General features: G+C 37.5%; 1 protein-coding gene across 11 annotated transcripts in view; it reads right to left on the bottom strand.

The window, feature by feature from the left end:
• Nucleotides 1–20398, bottom strand: part of Camta (Calmodulin-binding transcription activator) — an 816835-nt gene extending 796437 nt beyond the window's left edge. For all 11 annotated transcript variants that reach the window (XR_014441594.1, XM_083120430.1, XM_083120424.1 and 8 more), the window contains exon 1: nucleotides 20327–20398. The gene's annotated coding sequence lies outside the window, so the exon portion shown is untranslated. The remainder of the gene's footprint in view (nucleotides 1–20326) is intronic.
• Between the last annotated feature and the right edge of the window lie 4560 nt (nucleotides 20399–24958).

Raw genomic sequence — 24958 nt, 5'->3', positions numbered from 1 at the left:
GTGCCACCAAGCGGTATCTTTGGAAATCACGTGTGACACACAGTCAAGGACTAGTACTTGGAAACGCTACATGCATTTACCACTGTTTTTCAACATGTTTTCTGTGTAATTTCACATTATTCTTAAGTTTTGCACATGAGTGTACTTCATCTACTACTATTCATCCTCACGGTCACCTTTATCCTAAAAATGTACATTCAGTAACCTCAATACAAAAAGAAGTAAGAAAGCTATGTAAACTCAATAAAAACACAAAATGCAATAATGATCTCATTTGACAAGGAGCATGTTTGTATTCAATTGAACTGATCAAAATAAAACTGCACAATGCACGGCGGAACATGTATGACTACTGATCATCACTATATGCACATTCCCACAGGAATTAAGGGCCTTCTTTCTTTATGTTTATGTCAGATCCCACTTATTTTACATTGTCCTGGAAATAAATGTTGAGTATTTTGTTGGAAATGTAGTTAGCATGCTGCTGAAAGTGTTCGAAAATTTTGCAGGGCAAAACACACACAACACACACACAGCAGTAAAATGGGGCAAGACGGCGCAGTTTTAATTCATTATGTTTTATTGAAGTTATGAATCTATACTAACATACGGAAAAAGTAACACATTTCCGAAAGCTCAGTAAACAATATTTCAGCAGAAAACAAACGAAGAGCATGGCAATGCAAACGTGCAGTCTTGCCTGCAGTGTGGTGGAAGACTGCGATCATGTTTGGGTAAGAATGCACATCGTACTAACACTTTCTAAACGAGTCACATTCATATGAAGGTTCTATAAAAAGGAACACAAATCACTAAAGAAAGTGGCTCTTTCATATAGAAGCATTTGTCATGCCATCCAAACATGTGACACAGTGAATCAAGTCCTCAACTGGGAATCTCTAACACAAATCACAAATGAAGGTTCCTGTTTCATACGATGTGCAGTTTTCGTGCCACCATTCGTCACATGTGGCACACTGAATCCAATCCTCGACTGGGAGTTCGTTGTACATCTCATCAACTGTACTCTTTCTTATGAAGTTGCCAGCTTGATATGTCTTCTTCAGCAAGGAAGTTACTTTTCATCATCATACCAATAACAGAAGGTGGTGCCCCATCAAGTACCTCTGCTTTCATTCTCTTCTGTGGAAAGATGAATGCAGGAGGAATGACGTGCTCATACGACATACAGCAGCAGAGAGGTACAGCAGTGATGGTTTGTCCATGTTCTCCACTAACAACTTTCTTAACCAATCCTTTCTCCTTCACACTTATCACCTTTGGAGGTTTCGAAGGAACTGTGATGACACCAGACATATTAAATACACAGTATGGTTGAAATTTATATCTATCCAATAAGTACTGCAGATTTGTAAAACATTTATCTGTTCACCTGGAATTTATTGCCCCGTGCTGCAATTGGGAACAAAGCACGTGATGCTGTTGAGCCATTGCAAAATGCAATGAAAACAAATACACAGGCAGACTCGGTATTAACACAGCTTCCTCTATGAATCAACATCAAGTTATTCTCTACATTTAGTGTGAAGAAATTCTAAAAAAACTTAGTATCAAAATAAATACCAAACACCTTAAAATTCTTTTCGCTTTCCTCTCTCAGCACAATGAACTATCAACATGTCTTCACTAACATCCACAGCTAGCTTCCATCTTGATGACATAGTGACGGTGGAACAGTGGTGCCAATCGTGTATAATTTTCACCTGAAAAAACTGTTCTCAGTCTTACCCTTCTCTATTCTATATATATATAGTATCGCCCTTGTTCACGGCACACCCCAAGAAATTTTTTACAGCTAGGGATGGTATTAAGAGCCTTTTTGAATCTGAGATGAGAACTAGAACAAACACTTTCAAGACTTGTCACAACTAGGACAACAATGAGAGAGTTCTGTAAAATCTAGACGAGATAGGCTATTATTGTCTGAAACTCTATGTCTCTTGTCTGCCCAAAGTCAGTGCCTATGGTTAGCGTTATCCCCTAAAATATTGCTAACTTGGTGCAAGTCAGATTAAAGTGAAAATTTGCCAATAAAAACTTATAGTAATGGAAAATTGAGCAATGACCTCATTTTAACTACCAAATAAAAGGTTTTTGTTCACTGAGCAGACTTATCCTTCACGTTACACTTTTGATGGGTTTCACGCATTCATCAACCAACAGAAACATGTGCATTTCTCCTATATACACTATTACACAATAGCAAAAAATAAAAAAATATGTTACACTGAAATTCCTTCAGGTATCACTCTGAATGTCACACCATCAACAACAAATACTTTCTCTCAGGTGAATTGGCATTTGCCTCAGTTACAAATAATCAAATCCCACATTGACCTTGCTTGTGGAGCACATGAGCTTTGCTGAGCATAGCTAATTAAACCTTCAAATAGCGAAATGATCACTTTGCGTGCTCAGCACTCAGATCCTTGATGCATCTCAGTTATTGCAGTATAGATGGCATGACAAGGGATGTAAACACAAATGTCTTGTTTCCTCTTGTATTCAACATGTAGTCAGCATCCTGAACCAAGGGTGGAGTTAAGGAGTGATTCATGGGGCCTGGGCCCCTTTACCCATTCAGTATGACATTAACAAAAAATATATCAACAAAAATGTAGTACTTTCATGACAATGTAGACAAGCCTGTACTAGGTTTAAGTTGTGAACTAACCAAACTTTTTCCCTCTCCATACACACTTTCTCTTTTTAACATATTCTCTTGCACTAACACAATGGCTGCTGAATGCTGCACTAACACAATGGCTGCTGAAATGGCACAAACAGGATATTTTTGTTAATGTTGCTGCCTAATGGCTGGAACTCCCTGGGTTAATTATTTTTATAGTTCGACAGGAATAGGACGATGCTCATAAAATGGCAGAAGACGATCATCATGACAACCACAAGAAGTAACAAAAAAAAGAATAGAATTCTACTGATGGCTGTTTTCCTGAATGGAATGAATGAGGAAGATACAATTGGAGTTGAGATGGCTTCAAGTTCATCCTCTCTACATCCTCCCCCTCCCCTCCCCCCCAACTGTTTAACTCAATTTTGTTTAGTTTCAGGACGAAGTAAAGTAATAAGCATTTGTAATGTATTGGGTTGGTGTGAATGAAATGTCCGGCCCAGGTGCGTCATTGCCAAAGGCCACAAAAATCAAAACTACAATACCTGGTTAATCAAAATAGTCGCCGTCTGCAGCCACACCCTTTTGTCATCACTCAGCCAACAATTGGATTCCATGGCGAAAGAAGTCTGGAGTCTGTGTCGCACAGATCTCCTCAACGGCATGTTGCACCGCCTGATCATCAGCGAAGGTCTTCCCTGTCAGGAAGTGATAGAGATGCAGGAAGTGATGGTAGTTTATGGAAGAGAGGTCGGGAGAATATGCTGGATGAGGAAGGGTTTCATATTGCAACTCATGGAGAGCCTGCACCGTCCTTTGTGCGACATGTGGGCGAGCATTGTCGTGCAACACGAGGACACCATGTCTGTGGACCATTGCTGGATGCTTGTGGAGAAGTTTGTGGTGCATTTCATGGAGTTCTGTAACAATTTGCATTGATGGTTTCACATCGCCTGAGAAAGACATGATGGATCACACCCAGCATAGACCACCATACCAGCAACAACACCTTCCGTGGGTGGAGAGGTGGTTTCGGAAACTGCCCTGGACGTTGATCACGATCCAACCATTGTCCTGATCCTTTATGATTGTCATAGCAGATCCATTTTTCATCTGAAGTTACAATCCAATGCAGGAAACCATCCCAGTTATTCCTTACACTCAGAGAACTGCACACCTCCAGACGGCGAGTCTTGTTGACCGGTGTCAAATCATGTGGTATCCATGAGTCCAACTTTTTCACTTTACTGATCGCACGGAGCCGCCAAAGGAGAGTAGTATGGTGTATGCCTAACTCGTCTGCAATAGCACGAACACTTTTCTGAGGGTCCGCTTCCACGGGGTTCCTGAGGAGCTCATCCGAACATGATGTTGGTCGATGGCCACTGGGTTCATTTTGCAATGCTGTGTCACCAGAACAAAATTTGACAAACCAGCGGCGAATGGTTCGTTCATTTACCATTCCTGGCCCAAATGCACTGTTAGTGTTTTTGGCGGCTTGCTGAGCAGAATGTCCCAGTTTGAATCCGTAAAGACAAATCACTCGCAATTGTGTGTTCTCCATGGTGCACTTTCAGACGACCCTGTTCAGCAACACACTGCCTCCTGACTGTCTGGGTGCTCCAGCCTGTTTTCTGGACATATACAGAGTTTATGACGTTAGACCTGTGACCTCAGTCAATCCCTGTATTGTGTTGTTGAGGTGAGTTTCCCACCAGATGTCAAAGCAGACATTTCATTCGCACCAACCCAATACCAATTTCACATCATTTCTTAGTAACTTGTCATGCATTTTTCAAGAAACTTCTCCTACCTTTTACCCTACTCTGTGGGTCACATGGACAATGGACATTTCGACTCTAAACTAAAATATGATTTTAACTGTATCACTGCATGCCATTCATTTTATATTAACATTGGGCAAAATAGTTTGTGTTAATTCGACATAGTTTGCGAAAAATTGACCTTAGAAGTTGTACCAGATTGATGATATACATCACGAAAACAAAACGGCCTCTGATTGGACATTGCAGTTATGACGTTCTCGTTTGGTAGTGAAAGCAGTCGTCTGCTTCGCGCTTTGCAAGAAGGTTCTGCTCCTCGTGCTTGTAATGTTGAACACAAGATTCTCTGTGATTTTCATAATGAAAGTTTCTATTATGACAGGCGAAAGATATACGAAAACCAATTCCGGTAATCTAACATGTGTACATGTTCACGGTAGCTTCATGTTTTGCCGAAATTATATTGGAGTAGAAATCAGAGCAGCGAAAGCAGCGAGTTATGTTTTGCAAGGGAAATTTTACGTTTACTTATCGACAGCATCATTCAATATTATTCTGTTGCAAGACTTTCCTCGGTAGCAATCATTCCTAATCTTCTGTTATTATTATTAGTAGTTGTGATTTACTGCAGTGCAATAAGTTTACCTGGAGAAAAATGGTAGTGTCCCTGTTTGCACGATGGTACAAACCAGCAGTTTTTTCTATTTTCTTGCGTAGCCGAAAATGTATGTAATGCATATGAGCGCCGGGAGGGGTAGGGAGTTCGAACCGATCCGTTGACCAGCTCCTAGAAGTTGGCATCATTCATTTCAAGTTACAAAAATCAAAGTATGTTAATTTTATTGTTAATAATAATAATAATAATTTTATTTAGCCATTATTCCAACCATGGCCGTTGCCAGAATTTTTTGCAGGAACGCAGGACAATGATAAAACTTGATTGATTGATTGAGTTGGTGTTTTAAGTCCACTTTATGCACCATAAGGCTAATCAGGACTGGACCTCAAATTTAAAGTGGGATCCGAACCACTATATGCCTCCACCGGGTATCGAACCCGGGAGATAAAACTTGAATAGTAGAAGATCTAACATTAATAAAAATTCATAAAAAATAAAATTGTTTTTATACAATGATATATATTAAACTAGGATAAAAGTAAACCTATTTTATTCCAAGTTTTATTATTATTATTATTACTTAAACGGGGAGAATTCATTACTCGATTCAACAGTTGAGTGAATATCTAGTACAAATTTCGTTTCACACTTTTTTTTTTTTTCACATTTCATTCACAGTCACTGTAATCTTATTAACTTTTGCATACCTTTCGCGAAAAGGCAAAAGTTTTACTCACAAGGTTTATGTTGTGACCTCTCGCCTAAAATTATAATTTTTTGAATTTTGAAAACTGTGGGACCATTTATTTCTTGCATTAAATGGTAGAACATAGAAATACAACCTGGTTCCTGTATTTTACATTATTCTTTTTAACACGGTTCGGTTTCTCTTCTGTTCGAATACTAACTAACTTGACTCCATCTCTGTTATTTATTTACAGTACATAAAGATTATGATTATGAATAAAAATAACAAGTTTTCTGCTTTTTTGTAACTGGAAATGAAGGATCTCAATTTCCAAGGGGGTCGGCGGACCCTTCCCTACGCCCCTGATTCCAACAGAAAAAGCAAAGTAAAAATGTGCGAGATGGAAAAAGTTAAGTGTAAAATGCAGGAACCATATTTTACCATTTAAATCAAAGAATAAATGGATCTACAGTTTTCAAAATTCAAAAAAAAATATTTTTGGATGTGAGAGGTCGCACAACATAAACTTTATGACCAAAACCCATAACTTAAATTATTTTCTTTAACAAGGCATGTGAATGTAAATAACAAAATATAGTATTATACATTTCGGTATAATAGTATAATAACTGTATTGAAATGTGAAAAAATAAAATAAAAAACCTTTGTGCTGCATATTCGCCCATGTGGTGGACCGAATAGAACAGCCTCCCGAAGGAAGAATGTAATAAAATTATTATAGGAATAAAACTGCTTTATTTTATTAGTTTATAATATTGTTCTACAATGACAATCATAACCATTATTATGTTTATTATTTTTATTGTTTTGAGTTTTATCAGAGCCTGAACACCCTACCTTGTACAAAAATTTCTGGCTACTCCTATGGTAATGCACGACATTGTAATTAAATAGAACAGTAGTTATTTTTAGTAATTTGTACTTTTACATAAATTTCACAGAACAAGTTCACTGTTCTTGTAGCTCATCAAATATCATTCATGTGGCTTCGCAAATCGCACCCCAGCAAGTCACCTTTTCATTTCATTTGAATTGATTGATTGAATTGTTGTTTTAAGTCCACTTTATGCACAGTAAGGCTAATCAGGACTGGACCTACAGTTTAAAATGGAATCCGAACCACTGTGCCATGTGCCTCCACCAGGTATCGAACCCTTTTCATTTGAGGCATCTGGTTCTTGTATGTGTGCATAGTGTTAAAATGCACCACTTATAATTCTTTATTATCCATTTTGATGTTAACTACACTCACCAACTACAAAATTCGGGCGGCTCGGCTCTTGTAACTCACAACATGGAAAAGTGTTGTTTCTGCACAAGGCAACAGTAAAATCTTATTTGAAATGTTAACTCGATGGAGAAAACTGTAGTAAAGCACTGACAGAATATTTTCTTGTGGTAAAGAGCACTTCCTATTCTAGTAATCACGTTTCTTTTCCAATCGTTTATCTCATAGCAGAGACAGACGCGACCTAATACCAAATGCAGCCAACACAAAGTGCAGACGACAGGACGAGCCGAACCACAACATCACAACATGGCGCAGGTGTGTTTTGTGTGCAACGCACGGCTCGCTAATTGGAAAGTGAATTTTCTACCGAAAAATGAACACACATGAATGTGGGAAATTGCAGGGCTTATTTGTTGATGGTATAGATTTTAAAAATGATCTTTAAAAAAGTAGTGGAAATGTCCATTGGTGAATGACAGCAGTCAGGTAGTGTGAAATACAGTTGGTCTGATCAGAATTCGTGGTTAACTTCTGTAAAAGTGAGAGGGTACAACTGCACAGCGTAAGTCTCATTTTCATATATCAGGAGTAAAATGTCAAGGGTGAAGCCAGCATGTATTACCTGGAATCAGTTGATCCACCATCATATTCCCAGGACACTGACATCACTCCTGATGAAGTTGTGGATAACAGCATCGTCTACAGTTGCATCGCTTCTATTGTAAGAGAAGATCTTACAATATTATGGGTATATGTTTAATTACTTTTCAAGTTGGTCTTTTTGTACACCAATTATTAGCAATTTTTCTCTAGGACATCTGACTACCACACAAGAGCTCAGGTTCAATTCCCAGAGTCCTTGATCTCAAGTGAGAATTCTTCCAGCCATGTCCCTGTGTAAGCAGCTCTTGGGGTATACGCAGCCTCTCAAATGGGTACCTGCAGATAATCCTTAGAGGCAAGGGCTGCCGAAGTATGGTGCTAAAGTCATATCATTTTCATTCTGGACAAGATCGAGAACATGTATAGCCCTAAACCTCAACATCTCTTACATGCCTTAATGGTACAGTGGAATGCACAAGGGAAGCTTCACCTTTAATTTTTTACTTGTGGAGTATTTGTCTATTTTTAATAAAGTCATACTAGAAAATTTATCCAGTCAAAGCAGTTAATACAACCTACAGTGGAAATGATCCACCTTGTTTTTACTCAGATTGCATGGTGGAGAATATCATTACTAGGTTTTTAGTTCAGGTACAATTCTAAAAAAAATAGATATATATGACTGCTGAAGAGTCTGACTTTTATACAGTGTACCTGTAATGATTTTTTTTATTTTAAAATAATGATGATGATGTAATGTACACAAATAATTCTCAATGCCCTCTGCAAATAGGGAAAATCTGCTCGGTAGGGCTGAAATAATCATGCATTAAAGCCATTTTGGTATATATTAAAGTTATCAAACTATCAAATGAGATCGCGAGTCTCATTATCCTCCATGGCATCCTTGCTACGAAGCTATTCTCAGGTTAGAACCATCACGCATTTCATAAGTTCATCAATCATCATCATCTCGATTAATCCCAAGAGATAGATGTGATGTACATAAAATAACAAAAATAAGAAGAAAGAAAAAGAGAGATCAAGAGTTTCAGACAACAAGTGTCCACCTTGTGTCTCTCTCATTGCCAGCCTAGTTGTTTCAAGTCTTGAAGTGTTTGGTCTTGTTCTCATCTCAACTTCAAAAAGGTTGCTTAGTACCATCCTTTGTTGCAGTGATTCACGTGGGGTGCCATGAACAAAATTTAAAATATTGTATTAAATTAATATCTAATATAATGATTCGATATTAATTCATTAAAATTTAATTTGCATAAATATATGAATATTATTTATTTATTTCCTTTACTCTCGAGGATCTGTCAGGTGAGAGCTTTTATTATCCTGGTTCCTTCCCTTAAAACTTTTCTGGATTCACCACTGCACAGTGAACCAGAATGCCAAAAAAGTAGGCAAAATTGAAATGTTTACTTTTTTTGTGTTACCCTCACACCCCCTATACGCCTTCATGGCGTGGTGCTATGCACAGGGGAACACTTTACCTTTTACCTTTTTACTTTTTGGTAAGGGATAAAAACATGAACAGGCTAAATGGGGCATTATACTGCCAAGAAAAATTTCTCTCTAAATAGATTATTTATTCTTGTTTTGGGGCTGCAAAATGGTGGTCGATGAAGATGGAATTCTTTTACTATATTTTGTGCTTATTTTTAAGACTTGTTGTCGCATTTTTATTTTCACCGAACAATATAATTGTGCTAGGTGGAATTTTCACTAATGCACAGAAAAAGAACATGCATTTGAATTAAAGTAAAGTAGTATGATTTTATATTTGACTTGAAAATACAAAAGTTATCTTGAGTTAACATAGCTTTCGCTGCTATTTCCTGCAATGATTTCCAAAACAAAGCAAACTTTAAAGTATTGTAAAATTGAATGAAACTGAATTGACTTTATTGCTGGGCGAGGTTCAGCTGTTGCTGGTCTACCACCTAACCAGTATGGGAGAAAAGTTTTGCTACTTTTGGCTGATTTAGCTTGTTTGTGAACATGTGTTCTACTGCTTGCATGAGTCATCTTGCAGCCCTACACCAAACATGAACACGTAGGTGCTGTGAAATAGGAGTTTTCCGAATTTGCTATCAGCTGATGTTAAATACAAAAAGCAGCAGTGCAGTGTAACAATGGTCACTGTGCACTGTCCTGAATGCACCAACTTGCATCGGAAATGTGTACAGGAGATGGAAGTCACAAAGATAGAGACACAGTAAGTGTTTGCAATTTCCTACGCCACATATACTCTATGCCGGGAACCTTTGAAGCAAGGCTGTGCATAACGGTAGAGAAGGGGCAAAAGCAAGTAAGCGAAGCAAAGCCATACACGATGCAAACAGCTGATAGCTGCAGTCAGTTTTCCCCCTCCACGCAATACTGTTCCCTCACACGTGTTCATTGGTCGACAGTGACATGCACTGAGGAGTAGCTAGTCTAGCAGAGATAGATCAATCAATCTCACCTCACATCTCTAATTATTTTCAAATCAAAATATTCATTGCCTTGTTGAAGCCACAGTTTACATAAAACACTTCTTTTTCATGCGCTTCTTGTCCCTCGATGTGATCAGTGGGAAACACTGGAAGGGGCTACTCTAGCTGGGTTTTACTCTGCCTCACCAGTTTCAGGTAGAAACGACAGCCAAAAGGGAAAGGGAAGATTTCTGCCTCTGCCTCACTTGCACCTTCCCCCCCCCCCACTGCAATCGTTGAAAGGTCGTGGTTTATGGTACCCCCTCTATCTGCTATAGGAACAGATAGGAGATTGGTTTTCCTTCGATTCCTTTATAAATCCTCTGAAGAACTCAGGGGAGAAATTTCTGCAGTACTTTTATAAACATCAACAGTACCATAATTTACAAAGTAGAAAACCTTAAAAACAGTTGCATAAGATTTATACTTAATGTCAAAAGAAGAGATATTTCCCCATACTTACAGGAACTTAATTGGTTCAACGTTAAAAATAGGAGAACATGCCATTTTTAGCTAATTGCGAAGATGATACAATAAAATTGATGAAGGGACACACACAAAGAACACCCATGGCCAGGCCGAGATTCGAACCCGGGATTTCTAGCTTAGTAGTCAAATCAAATCTTTTTTGAGTTTCGAAAGGGAGGGAGTTACATATACTTTTGTTAGTAGCCATTCCTCAATTTGCAATCTTTTCCCCTTTGATCTTTTTTTTTTAGAAATACTGGGCCCTAAAAAAAGGGGAGGTTGAACCCATCAACCACCCTTGGGCACGCCACTGATTGCTACTCCAAGTGTAGACGTCACCGCACGTCACTGTTGGTCGAGCCCTTTTAAGTCACTACGTGCACAGAGACTTCCTTTCATCCGATCAGTCCAGAGATTTCCAGGACAGACTACATTTCCTCACTTCTTCCTATTATAGTAAAGCTGAAGAAAATGAATGTATTCTTCTAATTCTAAATTTGCCTGTTTCTAATTCTCCCAGTGTTTCAACAATCACAATGGATGGCTAGATACTCTACGTGGTGGAGGCATCAGTTTCCGGCTTTTAATTCCTTCATAATTTTAATTATATTTCAACCTCCCCAGCATTTATTACACTTTTTCTTCCCTTTGGTTGCATTTTACACTCAGCCATGAGAAGTTCCCACTGGATAGATAGAGATGGATACTGAAGTGGAAGACAATTGAACCCTACTAGATGAACTTCACTCGTTAGCCTATACATCTAGCCCCACTCAGTGAAGAATACCAAAGATGACATGAACAAATGAAATAACAACTAAAAACATACCAAGATTCCAATCTAACTCTTGTGTGTTTATTTAATGCTAAAATTGGAAATAATTAAATGGTAACAATAATGAACAAAATGGACATGAGAATAAATTTGTGCACTTTGCAAAAATTAATATAACTTTTATGCACGATGCTTTGAAAAATGATAATGAAAGCATGAAGAAAAACTATGATAAAAACTCTTATACTAAAAATTGGAAATCAGACACAAATATTAAAAAGTTAAAGATAGACACAGAGTATGCATGTGTGTGAGTGTGTGTGTGTGTGTGTGTGTGTGTACATGTGGTCACATGCATTATTATTAGGCTTTCCAAATCTTCCAGGTTGTCAGACAATCTCCCAGAAGTATCTGTATAATCTCCATCCTTCCAGAAAACCTCATGTTACAGTTGAATCATGCTTGAAAGAGTTCGTCAAAGAAGAGCACTGCTGAAAGTGATAACAAAAAATTGATGGGGCACTGGAAGAAAAGGTACTGCCTCCTAAAATACATGCTGTAAGGAATAGTTAATGAGAAAAGGGTCCAAGGAAGAAGATATCAGATGATAGATAATGTTAATATAAGTGATACCCGTATTGAGATGATGTGTAAGGCCCAAGATTGGAAAACATGGAGATTACAGTGAAAAGGCAGAAAACAATGAATGAATGAATAAATTAACAATATTGTATTTTTAATAATAATAAAAATTAACACAAGTCTCTCTTTGCAAAACTTTGTTAAATATTACTGCCTGAAACTATTTCCATTCTCAATGTCATTCAATGAGAAAAGTTTGCAATTTTGTATTTGTATATTTCTTAATTTAAACTGCTGTTTTGCCTCCCCAGGTTAAGCACTACAAAAGAAGCGAGATGAAATTTATGAAAGGTGGATAAACATGTGTGTCTAAGCCAGGACTCAAACTAAGAATATTCAGGAACAAGATCATGAATAGACAACTTGACATGGAATATTGTAATTTACTATCTCGATTTCCACAATGTTAAAGGTACTGTACATGTGACGGAAACTGTACGTTAACAGCAATGTATCTCTTACAATAAAAATATAATACAGATTTCTGTAAATAATTTGAGTGTGCAAGTCAAGTAATGATACTACTCTGATCTTACTCTAAATGTTGTTTTACTGATTTACTGTAAAATATAACTCTATTATACTGAAATTTTGGATACTGGTGGATGATTCACAATTTGCATATTATTCAAGAGATGGGTATGATGAGTGAGAATTCTCATCTTAGTAGCAATGAATGGATGTGCTGTAATCAGGAGGTTGGTGAATTTCTTCCTCTCCTGATGTAACATCTCAACAACTGATTGTGTTCTCACAGTCGAAAAGTTTTGACATGGATACCCATTCATAAAACAGTAAGACACAGCAAACATGGAAAGTTTGGTATCTTTCATGGGCGGGCATGAGGAGTCCTAAATCTGACTCAATCATTACTGTTTATGTCACACCCCATTAAATTTTAACTCTTTCTTGAGTGTTTTCATAAGCACTGTTCCACAATAAAGTACTTGCAAGTCTTGTTCTTCACACAAATATGTCCAAATTTTGGAACAAGAACCACCCATTTGGAACTTTCTTCACTTTCCTTTGTACAAATTGAAGCCTTACGATATTTCAGCAGGGACCTCATCATAGGAGGGAGGAGGGTATCCCTTTTTGGGGAGCTATTTACTGACCAATTCATTAGTAGAGAAAATAAATTAGAGACAACTCAAGGATGGGCTAAATGGAGTGAAAATCCTTTTGAAAATATCCAGATCTATAGGCCTAGTAGGTGGCAACTACAGGGTGAGCGAAAAGTCACCTGACTCAACCGAGATTTTTTTTTCATAGCTATTTTTTTATAAATTCAACAGATTGAAATATGCACAATGTAGGATGTATCTTCCTGTATTCAATAATATGTCTTGTTCCTGAAATTTGCTATTTACTGTTATTGTTATTATTACTATTAACACAGATCTTAGTGAGATATTAAAAAAGACTTATCTTTTACACACTATAAAGAAAACAAATGCACAAAATGAAATCCTGTTCAGGATCAGCGGGATACAGTCTTCTCCGATTTTCCACACACAAAGTATAGGCCTTCAGCTCAAAGTAAGCCTCCAACAAAGCAACACACTTCTTGCGATTAAAAACAATCTTGCACTGTGTGGTCAACAAACACCCACTAATGTGGTTACAACGCCAGCCTTGCTTTCAAAATAGGCTCCTCTCCTTCCCAAGGGTTGTCCAAACAAGCCGTGCATGTTTGGTCCTACGGAATGGAACCAAACTTTCAAAATGATTTTTTAAACTTTCAGTCTGGCTACTTTTCGCTCGCCCTGTATAAATAAAAAAATTAAAATGTCAGAAAGTTTAATAACAGATTTCTAAGAACAACTGATGTTTGTCTGCTTTGTTTATTTAAATTAGAGTATCTCTGGTGGGTAGAAAAGTTCCTCTACACGAATGAGAAATTTTGGCTATTGTTGATGCACAAAGGGGTGAGAGGTAAGTAAGTAATGCACACCCTTGACTAGTGCTCAATGTGTGTGTGGGAGGGGGGGTGAAGGAATAGTATACCCAAGCTGAGATAATTTGCATGGCATTCTAACAAGTATTCCCAGTGTGCGAATTAACAGGAGGGATTCCACCCCACCAAAATATTTTATTCCTGATAAATAAAAATTATTTTCTTCTGTGCCAGGGATGTTTTTATGCCCTTCAAATAAAATTTAGTACATCATTTCTTTAACTATGTAACAAACAATTGAAAAATCATTCATGTCCATTAAGGTCCAGCCACCAAAGATTTGCCTCCCGAAAACAATGCAGCCTTTGGGATTAAAGAAGGACAGCATTCTGCAACTGATCAGAGACAACAACAGCAGGCTGTTTTCCACTTTAAGTTTTCATGACATAAGGCTGATATTTTACATGTATTAAAGTGTTCACAAGAAACTTGTAGGTAGGTTAAATGGATGTTAACTTTGAACTTGACAATAGAAATTTGGTCAAGTTTTCGGTGTTACTAGTTCGATAGCTCTTTTTGTGTAATAATTTGCATTTTCTTAGAATGTAAATATATTTCTTCTAAATTAGGTGTAAATGTTATCATAACATTTAATGACCTAGGTTTTAACCAATGATCTAAGGTACTTAGAACCTCAAGGCAACAGTTTACTGACTGATACAAATTTTCCAGCAGTACGTGTGTGACATTTTACACACAAAATTTAAGGTTCTAGACACGAGATTGGATTAAAATATTTATAATAAAGTGATTCCATAGAATTATGAAGTACTTTGTAATGTCTGGTAACAAATTTAAAAAAAAAAACTTGAGTATGATGGCAAAGGGTGGATGCATGAAAAGCAATAACAAAAGTGTGTTACATGTGTGACGCTCTAAAAATGTAGCACATTTTGACTTCATTTGTCTGTGAAGCATATAGACTGCAGATGCTAGTAACTTTTATTGGCCAAAGGTGCACATTATAGGCATTCACAAACATCTAAACCTCTCTGCAATTAGAAACAATAATAATTTCCATATTAATTAATTTTGTTATTAAAAATGGGATAGGACCACTTTTCATGGAATGCCCAGTTTGCATACGCAAAACAATATAAAACTACATTCCAAAATAAAATCACAAATATTCCACTAAGTGGGTATCCTGCCATAGATGTTACCAGAAATTTTTGCAGAGGCAGCCAGGATATTGAAGTAAAGAAGAAGTAAAAAATAAGTCAGAATATTCACATATTTGTGTGAAATTAGTCAAGTGACCCCATGGAAACAGCTAAAAATATGCAAGATAGATTGATTGGTGTTTTAAGTCCACTTTATGCACAATAACCGAGGTAAGCGAAGGACAAACCCAAGATATTTAAGGTTAACCATGCAAGCATCACTAATGAGAAATCGGGACTGAACCTACTGTTTAAAGTGGGATCCGAACCACTATGTGCCTCCACCAGGTATCGAACCTGGAACCCCTTGATTACAAGGTGACGACGCTACCACTGATGCCATTGAGAAGGTCACAAAAATATGTAAAATATGCAAGAGATTCGCTAAGTTTTAGCACATCGAAATGAGAGCCCAGTTCTACCTTCCGTGTCAACCATCCCGCTACATTTCCTATTGAGTATAATGGTGTCAGGCGGCGCAGGTCATCGCAAAAAATGTGCGAATCCAAAGTCCTTCGGCCGTTAGTCTCCCCGCTCTTGAAAGATACCTTTATTTCAGCCCCCATGTTTACAACCCCCACCAGGGTTTCTGTGAAGTCATCAACATGAAACTTCTCAGTGTGTCCGCTATTTCCAGCACTGTAAAGCATGCAACACTCTTGTTTTAAAGAGGAAAAATATTGAAAAGCCTCGCAACACAACTTACATAGAATAAATAATGTAATGTAATGGCGCATAGAAAAAATTACGAGTAAGCAAAAGCATAAATTAACCCACGGTTGGTACTGGAAAGAACTGAAAAAAGAGCAGCTCTGGATCCATTGTATTTCCTTCACAGTATTACTCCTTTTAATTTTTTGGATCCTGTGGTTCAAATCAGACAAAACCTTTTTTCCTAGTATATCTTACCTCCACACTATGGATGGCCAAAAATATCAAAATTCCGGAAAATTAAAAATCTCGATGTTTCATTTTCATGTAGAATGCATTCATATTCCTCATTTCACGAACATATACTCTGTAGAAAAAAAATCCTGATTTGGCCATCCCTACTTCACTCGTCATGTACGAACACTGTTATCTTCATTATCAATGTAGGAATGGCACCTTTCTTCAGTCCCTTCTTTGGTGTAATTTCTAGTAATTCGGATTTTAAATCACATTTGTAATATGGTAGCTAGTAAAAAATGTTAGCAACCTGAAATTTTGTATTTTCGATAGGATTTGTTCTCCCAGTTTTTTGGAACTTCTCATTGGACAAAAATGTATGCTAAACAAACTCAGATTTTTTTGTTTTCTTGAGATAATGTGGACATGCGTTTACAGCACCGTGAGATTTGATCACTCATATTACAATATGAATCGCATAACATAACGCAAGACCTTGGCATCGCCCGACCCTGTGGCCGAGTGGTTAGCACATCGCGCTGCGACGCCAAGGGTCCCGGGTTCGAATCCCGGTCGGGCTTGGTTGTTTGTGAATGTCCATTCATCAATTTCATCATTTCATCACTCATCCCCATCTTCGCAAATTAGCCAAGAGGCACAAAACGCGAAGTAAAATAAGCTAAATCAATCAATCAATCAAGACCTTGGCATCATTTACCATGGATAAATATTGCCCCCCCCCCTCCCCCCCCACGGTTGAAAGATTGGCACTGATGTTTGGCAAGCCTTGCGATGACTACGTAAGAATGACATGCTTCACCACTGGCTGTAACGTTCCTGAAGCTTGAACAAACATCATCCCATCTCAGAATTTCCACTTTTAGCATTGCTCCTTACTGAAGTAAGAGATCTTCAGAGGAATTGAGGAAAATGGTACTATCCTAAACTGTATTCTCCATTAACAGCTCTCTTTCAGCTTTACAATGAAGAAAACTCTTCCATAACTTATTTGTTGTTCAATATTCTTGCACTGTTAAATTAATTTTGTTTCAAAATAATGCACAGGAAAATATAGTTCATTTCAATTTGCATTCATTCACATTACATATGAAGAGTGCTTGGTGGATAACTATGGAATTCTGTATGCTGAATGACATTTACATCCCATGTATGTGGTTATGTTATGATTAGTATGGAAATTCACTGGCGGTTGCTAAACAAGTGTTGTTCTAAGAGTAATGTTGCCATCTGTTAGTCATCTACACACCCTCAACAAGATTCACCCACTCTAAAGACATCCTTTCTAGAATATTCATACTCAACATTCTGAATATTTTGATAAATGATGATTGCAGCACTGTCAAAAACTTCAATATAAACAAAATATTATTATGTTTACAACTATTTTCCAGCAATCTACCTTGCAATTCATTTCAATCTTAGAGATATCTGTGGAAATTATTCTGCAAGTGAGAGAAAGTATTTGCCAGTAAATTAATATTAATATTGGTAATGGTTCGGTTTCACTGCAGAACATGGGCTGCTTTTTTCCTCTACATAGACGAACAAAATTTATATCCCCTGAAAGTACGTTACATTCTGCTTCCATTTTCCGGTGTTATTTTTCCAATTACTATTATATTTTTGTGTGAAAAAATGTTTTTTCTGCTACTAAAAGCAATGCATTTCTCGGCTCATTTCTCCATTCGTTCGAGTCCATATTGCTTAAGCACAGTTTCTTCATTATTTGAGACGAGGCATGCCTACAAGGTTAGGTTAGGCCTGTTAGGTTAGGTTCCAATAGCAAAAATACAATGAAAAATGTTTTTCATGCTACTAAAAGCTATGCATTTCTCCATTCGTTCACGTCCATATTGTTTATGCACAGTTTCTTTCATTATTTCGTCGAGGAATGGCTACAAGGTTAGGTTAGGTTTCATTATCATAAATACAATGAAAAATTATTATTTAGGCTAAGAGAACTAAACCTAGCTACCTAACAACATAGGCATTTTTTTTTTTTTGCCTTCAGTAGATTTGTGCAGTGCCACGATTTCAAGAGCGCCCATCCTGAACTCGTATTTCTCGTTTTATTTTTAAAAAATTACACATTTCCGCACCTTGAAAGTTACTTTTCCCGAGTAATAACTTCAAACCATTACCATAAAATTAGGAATCGCATTCCTCCTAAGCAGCCGATATTTTGCAACCTTACCAATGGTTACAAATGGTTAATGGTTTTTGCAAGTTTTATAGGATTATTAAAGAAGTGCTTTAGAATACTGGAAACAGTGGTGGAAAGAAGTTCGAAGCTCGGGAAAACTAATTACGACAGTAAAAATTTTTACTAATTATTACTTGCTGGAGAAATTATGTTTTGAAAAGTAGCTTCGGCGAGCATCTGCAATTTGCAGAAAACAGCCATTCTTGGATTAGAGTCAACTCAGACATGTAGTTCCGGCAAATTTTCATGTGAGGCTCAAGGGAGGCCAGATATTACATGGTCAGGTGTTGGAAGCATTTGGGGATGTTATTTTAATACTAAGAGTCTTAAACTGACTCCCCTAACCTAACAATGAAAGTATCTATGAACATAACATAACATCCAATCTCACCCCACACAGGTGAAGTAGATGCCAACAGCAGGCCATATCCAAGATTGCAGTAAACAAATGGCTGCTCACAAACAGAGAATCATAAAGTACATACGAAAGGCAAAACTCTTGCTCCAGAAAATACACAGTAATAATCACTACAACTGTGAAATATGTGTTGACAGGCATAAATGGAAATTGAACCATGTAAGTAACGTGCGTGTACCATCATTAGTTCAGAATTAAACAATCAGAACTTGGACCTTAATATTTTCATGTGTTTCAACAGTTCTTAAGATAATGGCATTATTTTTTTTTTGTATTTCTTTGCAAGTAAGTTACAAAATACAGCGGTATTACTGGCACATAAGTTATAATTATTTAAACTGGTACAAATTATCTAACCTACATTTTTCACATGATTGTGGCTAATATGTATTTCCACCATACCATTGATTTTTTACTAATACACCCCACCAATCTACCAATGTCTAGTCATGAAACCTCATGTTTTCCCTTTTCTTTTCTACCAACAATACTTTAAGAATGGTGACCAATAATTGCTTTTTCTATTTCCTACAAGGATATGTTATTATGGATCAAAATAAACTGAAGCAAATAATCACGTGGAACTGAATGCCTTATGTATACAATCTAAAAATTGTTCAGCACGCATGAAACAATGTAGTATTCAGTAGAAATCTCTCTCCCGCATACACCTCTGTAAACACAAACAGATAATATGTACAAAGGGGAAAAATCATGAAAATCCAAAATATATGCACATAACATATGAAACTTGGACCCAAAAACTGGCACGAATCATTTTGCATTTTCTGGTGCAAAATTTTAATGTTCATCAATATAATAGTTATATGTTCATCTTGGTAATGAAATTTGACATTGACATAGCCAACAACTACGTGAAACAGTAATTTACAAAGATATTTAGTTGGAAATATATAGTTCAAAATAATGAAAATAAAGACAACATTTTGTTACACCCAATTGTGATTTCTTCACAGAAATATATATTTCAGTAGGGGAGACATGAAAATGTGTTTACATGGTACATTGTAAAGGTGAATTTGTGTAGTTTGTAAATGGAACCATTTTTACATAACACCTAATAAATAACGAGTTATTTTCAAGGATTAAAAGATAAGAATGAAATGTATGGTAAATAGAAAACACATAACGCTATTCGTGGTGAATCCCCTGGATTCTACCTTTCTGCATATTACTTAAAATATACCGGCGATCTCATGTAATCACAAAACAGAACGACATGTAAGCATTCGAAAAGAATAGTAACACTTGCAAAAACTCCGTATTTTATTTTGCCTTTATGCGCACAATAAATCTTGTGACAATGGAAAGGGGGAGGGAGCAATCAGTACCTTTCGCTCTTTGTAAAATGCTATGAACTAGGCGGGACTCCTTAACATAAAGAGAAATACAAAAGGGCGAATTACAACCATGCCTACATTTCAACGTGTTCTTGACGTATCGTACAATACGAATATTTGTTCATCGCTTATCTTACCAAACGTCTAGGTAAACACCCAGCTAGTTTATTTTGCAACATTGACGTAAACCCTGGTTCCTGTTGTCGTCTGCGACGTGTCGTTGCCGACTCCGTCCGTCTACTTTGGAATTACACAATATTCGGATTATTTTGGACTACAACGTTGACAAATGCCATAAATTACGGATCATTTTTAATATTACGAAACAACTGTGTTACTTACCAAAATCATTAAATGCCATTTCACTGATGTGATCTGCTCTCACGACGAAAATTGTCTCCGGAGGAACCCACAATGCAACGCGAGACACCAGATGAACATCGAGCAGCGTTTCCTGCTACCGTAACGTAACGAAGGTCTGCACACGACTAGAATTTAATATTTAATTTACTTTCTTGTAAGTTAGAAACATTTCTATATGCAGGAACAAACTGTTAGATGATTAACTTCTATTTTATTCCAATCTTTTGCGTTGTTTTCCCAATTTCTCTCTCTCCATGTCTATATCACCTAAGCTTATCTTCTTATTCTGAATTTAAATTTAAATACCTACTTCATTCGGTAACGCGTCTGACTACCATGTGATCAGCATCACTCCCCTGACCGCCTTTACCCCTCAGGGTTTCCCCCAGGTACCCATGTCATTCGACGCTGGGTGGGCGCTGGGGCCGCTTCCAACGTTAGAAAAGTTCCCGGATTTGAACCGGCCGGGGTTCGAACCCGGGACCTTGAGCATGGTAGTCAGACGCGTTACCGACTGAGCCACCGCGGCCACTTGTTATATTCAGTACCATCAAATATTCAGTTCTGCACTCACAAACAAGATTTTTTTTTTTTTTGAGAAATTAAACCATAAATGTATGTAAAATGTGTTATCCAACGCCATCATTCTTGAAGTACACAACCAGATGGAAAACAGACAGGGACCTCCCCGAAGGGTAGTGGGTAACACGATCGCCTCGAAATAAAAGGTGCTAGGTTCGATTCTGGTATAAACTATATGAGATGCCCAGCAGAAGATTTATTGGAGTTATATTCCCATATTACAGATCCATCACCGCATTTGAAACCCTAGCATGGAAGTGCCAGGGTTAAAGAAAAGGGAAGGAAGTCTGTAGTTCCGATGTTTCAGTTATCTTGGCGCAAGTATACACCGCTCAAGGATATGTCGGCGTCTATGTTACATTATGATAACTGAAATAACTTCCTGCACTTGCACTGCTAGCTGAAAATATCATTTCTAATCGTATCCTTGCACATGTTTCTCCGTTTCTCTCTCCCACTCAACACGGTTTTCTCCCTCATGCTTCCTGTGATACAAACCTTGCTTGCTTGCTTACCAAAGCAGTTAACTGCCTGAATGCCAAGCAAGACATGGATGTCGTATACTTAGACTTTTCCAAAGCCTTTGACTCTCTCTCTCACACGCAACTCATCCACAAATTATCGAATAGATTCAATATTCACGGAGCTCTTCTTAAACTACTTTCATCTTACTTGCACAATAGAAAGCAAAAGGTTATCTTATCTGGTTGCTCTTCGTCGTGGCTCCCTGTAGTTTCCGGTGTGCCCCAAGGAAGTTCTCTGGGGCCCCTGTGTTTCTCTCTCTTCATGGATGACATTCACGAATATATTTCTTCCGAATGTTCAGTATTATTGTATGCTGATGACTGCAAATTATTCCGAAACATTACCTCACCTCAGGACACATGCTACATCCAAGACAATCTCAAACACATTGAACGCTGGTGTCAAGACTGGAATCTCAAATTAAATCCGGATAAATCTGTTGTCATGAGGTTTACCCTAAAATCCAATAACACAGTGCCATCCTACAAGTTATGCAACCAGGTTATTCCGTTCGTACGACAGCACAAGGATCTTGGTGTCATTTTTGATAGCAAACTGACTTTCAACCATCACATAGACTACATAACTTCGAAAGCGATGAAAACACTTGGACTAATTTACAGATTTACAGACATAACTCACGTTTCTGCCCTCAAAACCTACTTTACAATGTGTGTTGTTCCTATTCTTGAATATGGCTCCTGCATTTGGTCAATGGCATGTGAAAGCAATTTAAAGAAAACAAACAAAGTAGTAAGTTTCTTCGTCAGAATAGTCAAACACAGATGCCCAGCCCTTGCAAACTTCTCCAAACAAGAAATTCTATCCACTCTACAAATTCATGACCTTTCTCTTCGCCGTCAACTCTCAGATTTAACACTACTCTTCAGAATCATTAATGGACAACTTTTCACCAGCGAACTCTTGCCACTTCTTAATATCAGAATCCCACGTCCCAACAGTAAATGCAACAACTTCTTTTACATTAAATCTTCAAGGCTATCCTTAGAACAAAGATCACTTCTCTACAGGCTACAAACCATTTACAACTCATTAAAAGACGCTCCGGGCTTCCATTTATCAAAGCAGACTTACAGAACGGCGTGCATAAAGCAGCTGAAGTATAAATAATATTATTCTTGATCTAGTTGTTATTATTCTTGTTATATATGTATATGTGTGTGTATGTGTCCATCTTATTATTTTGTTTATTTCTTTTCCGGTTGATATCCTGATGTAAAATGGATTTTTCTGTATTCAGGACTTTTCAAATAAATAAATAAATAAATAAATAAAGACAACATCCATTTCTATAAAATTATATTCTCAGTACGAACATGGTTTTTAATATTGCGTAATGATTACTTATTGTTACACACACACACGTGCGCTTGCAATATCACAGTAAACCACCAATATTATTTATAATAGGGAGTGTGTTTACGGAGGGCGCTCAAGTATCAACCCTTCTTCCACGTATTACACCGTGGACTGCATTGCTGAAGATTAATTTAGGCTCCGGTAAGTGGATCCACAGCCAGTGAAATCCTATGACGGGTTCTGTTTTGTGTTGTCAATGCTCCTTCGTGATTTTCCTTTCATCTTGGCATCATTCATCCTCAACGCTGCGATTAATGCCACAGATTTTGAGAACTAGGTATTATCGTAGGAATAAAAGGGGAGGATAAGAATGAAGCAAAAGCAGTAAATGTATCCACAATTTTCAAGTTCTTCCCTGCAATATGCTTAAATTCACTTTTCTTGTTTTTATTATTATTTTTGTTTTACCTTTGAATAAAGCATTTTTCCTATAATCAGTTTCATCTAGCTACTATTCATCATATTCGTTGCGATTAACCGAATGTAAATAAAGTGTCGCAAAAATAAGAAAAATACAATAAAATACCGATACAATCAAGTCAATACTTGTGCCATCAAGTGAAGTGCCTACGTGTATTTTCATAATTTTGGGTGCCTATTTGCCTGCCGTTTTAAAAGTTTTTAGCATCTATAAATCTACACCCCTGCTCATTACTCTAAGAAACAATAGCACTACGTGCTTTGTAGTACTGAAGGATGAGATACTCGGAAGGCAGTTTCATCTTGACGTCAGAGAAACCCTCCTACGGTTGTAAACACACGAGGGTGGAAAAGAGCCCAGTTGATCTTCTGGCTTCTGGTCCTGAATGCCGACGGGACGTTTTGTCCGTTTCTTTTCATCTTTCCTCACTTTGGCCACACCCTAAATGCAAGTGAGCGGGGCGGTACACCCTCAAATTTGTCTCTGTCAGCCTCAACACAATGTACTCTCTGAAGAAATAGTTTATGACGGGAAATCGGTAGAAAATTTGTTTCGCAAATAATATAAATATGCCGCTGTTCGGAATTTGGACTGGTAACCTAAGAAAGAAAAAAGTGGCAAATGCAAACCCCCATTACCCGCCCCCCCTCCCGTGAAGGAGTGGTTAGCACATCGTGCTACGATACAAGGGGTCCCGAGTTCGAATCCTGGTCTGAGCATGGGTGTTTGTGAGTGTGCATTCATCAATTTCATCATATCATCACTCATCACGATTGCTATTTTTTCTGAGTACAGTGTTAACCCTCTAGAGTGCATTATCCACTTTAATATACGAGAGTTGATTTTAATTTAGCAACGTCTGTCTGTCCCTCATTCTCTCTATCTCATATATATATACACACACACATATATATACTATATAATTTTGCTTGTTGTTGAATTTCCTAATGGTTTGATAGAGAAATTTCTGTTTGGGCCCCCCCAAACTGATCAACCTAGCTACGTCCCTGCTCAGTAGATATGAGTACACGGGCTCGAATGGAAGAGTTGGCTTGAAGCATACGAACGACCAACAGCCACATTTAGACGCAGAATTTTACTGCTGCTATAGCGCTACAATTTTCGTTCTGTAACTTTCTTTTACTGCGCTATTCTCCCTACAAACCTATCTGCGATATGTTCGATTGTGAATGACTACTGATTCTAAAATCAGGTCTACCATTTCAACTGCTGAAAATTGGTGGTTAACATATTGAGCTAATAAAGCTCCAAGTAAAAATAATAAAAAATGGGGGGCCTCCACAAGACATTTTGCCCAGGGGCCTCCACAAACCTTGATACGGCCCTGTATGTGACTCGAACCCAGAACCTTCGATGGCGTAAGTCAATGGTATCAGATAAACAACCATAGAGGAACACAGTAAATTTTCTAATTGGTTAAAATAAATATTGCTTCCTTTCTTGATGTCATACATACTGCCACGGATTCTGAGTTTGATTCACGAATATTTTGGTTAGTGTTGCCCACGGGACGAGACGGGACAGGCTTTTAAAAATTCGAGACGAGACGAGGTTGACCATGTGTCATAAGACAAACGAATATTTTCGAGACGAGACACCATTTCCACGAGACTCCACGAGACGAGACAGGCCAAAGTCTCGTCTCGTGGGCAACACTATTTTTGGTTCATTTTTATAACAAG

The sequence above is a fragment of the Lepisma saccharinum genome, chromosome 4, assembly GCF_977018435.1.
Source record: "Lepisma saccharinum chromosome 4, izLepSacc3.1, whole genome shotgun sequence".
In the NCBI taxonomy this organism is placed as follows: domain Eukaryota; kingdom Metazoa; phylum Arthropoda; class Insecta; order Zygentoma; family Lepismatidae; genus Lepisma; species Lepisma saccharinum.
Note: the sequence above shows the minus strand (reverse complement) of the source record. Positions and strands in the feature narration are given on the sequence as shown.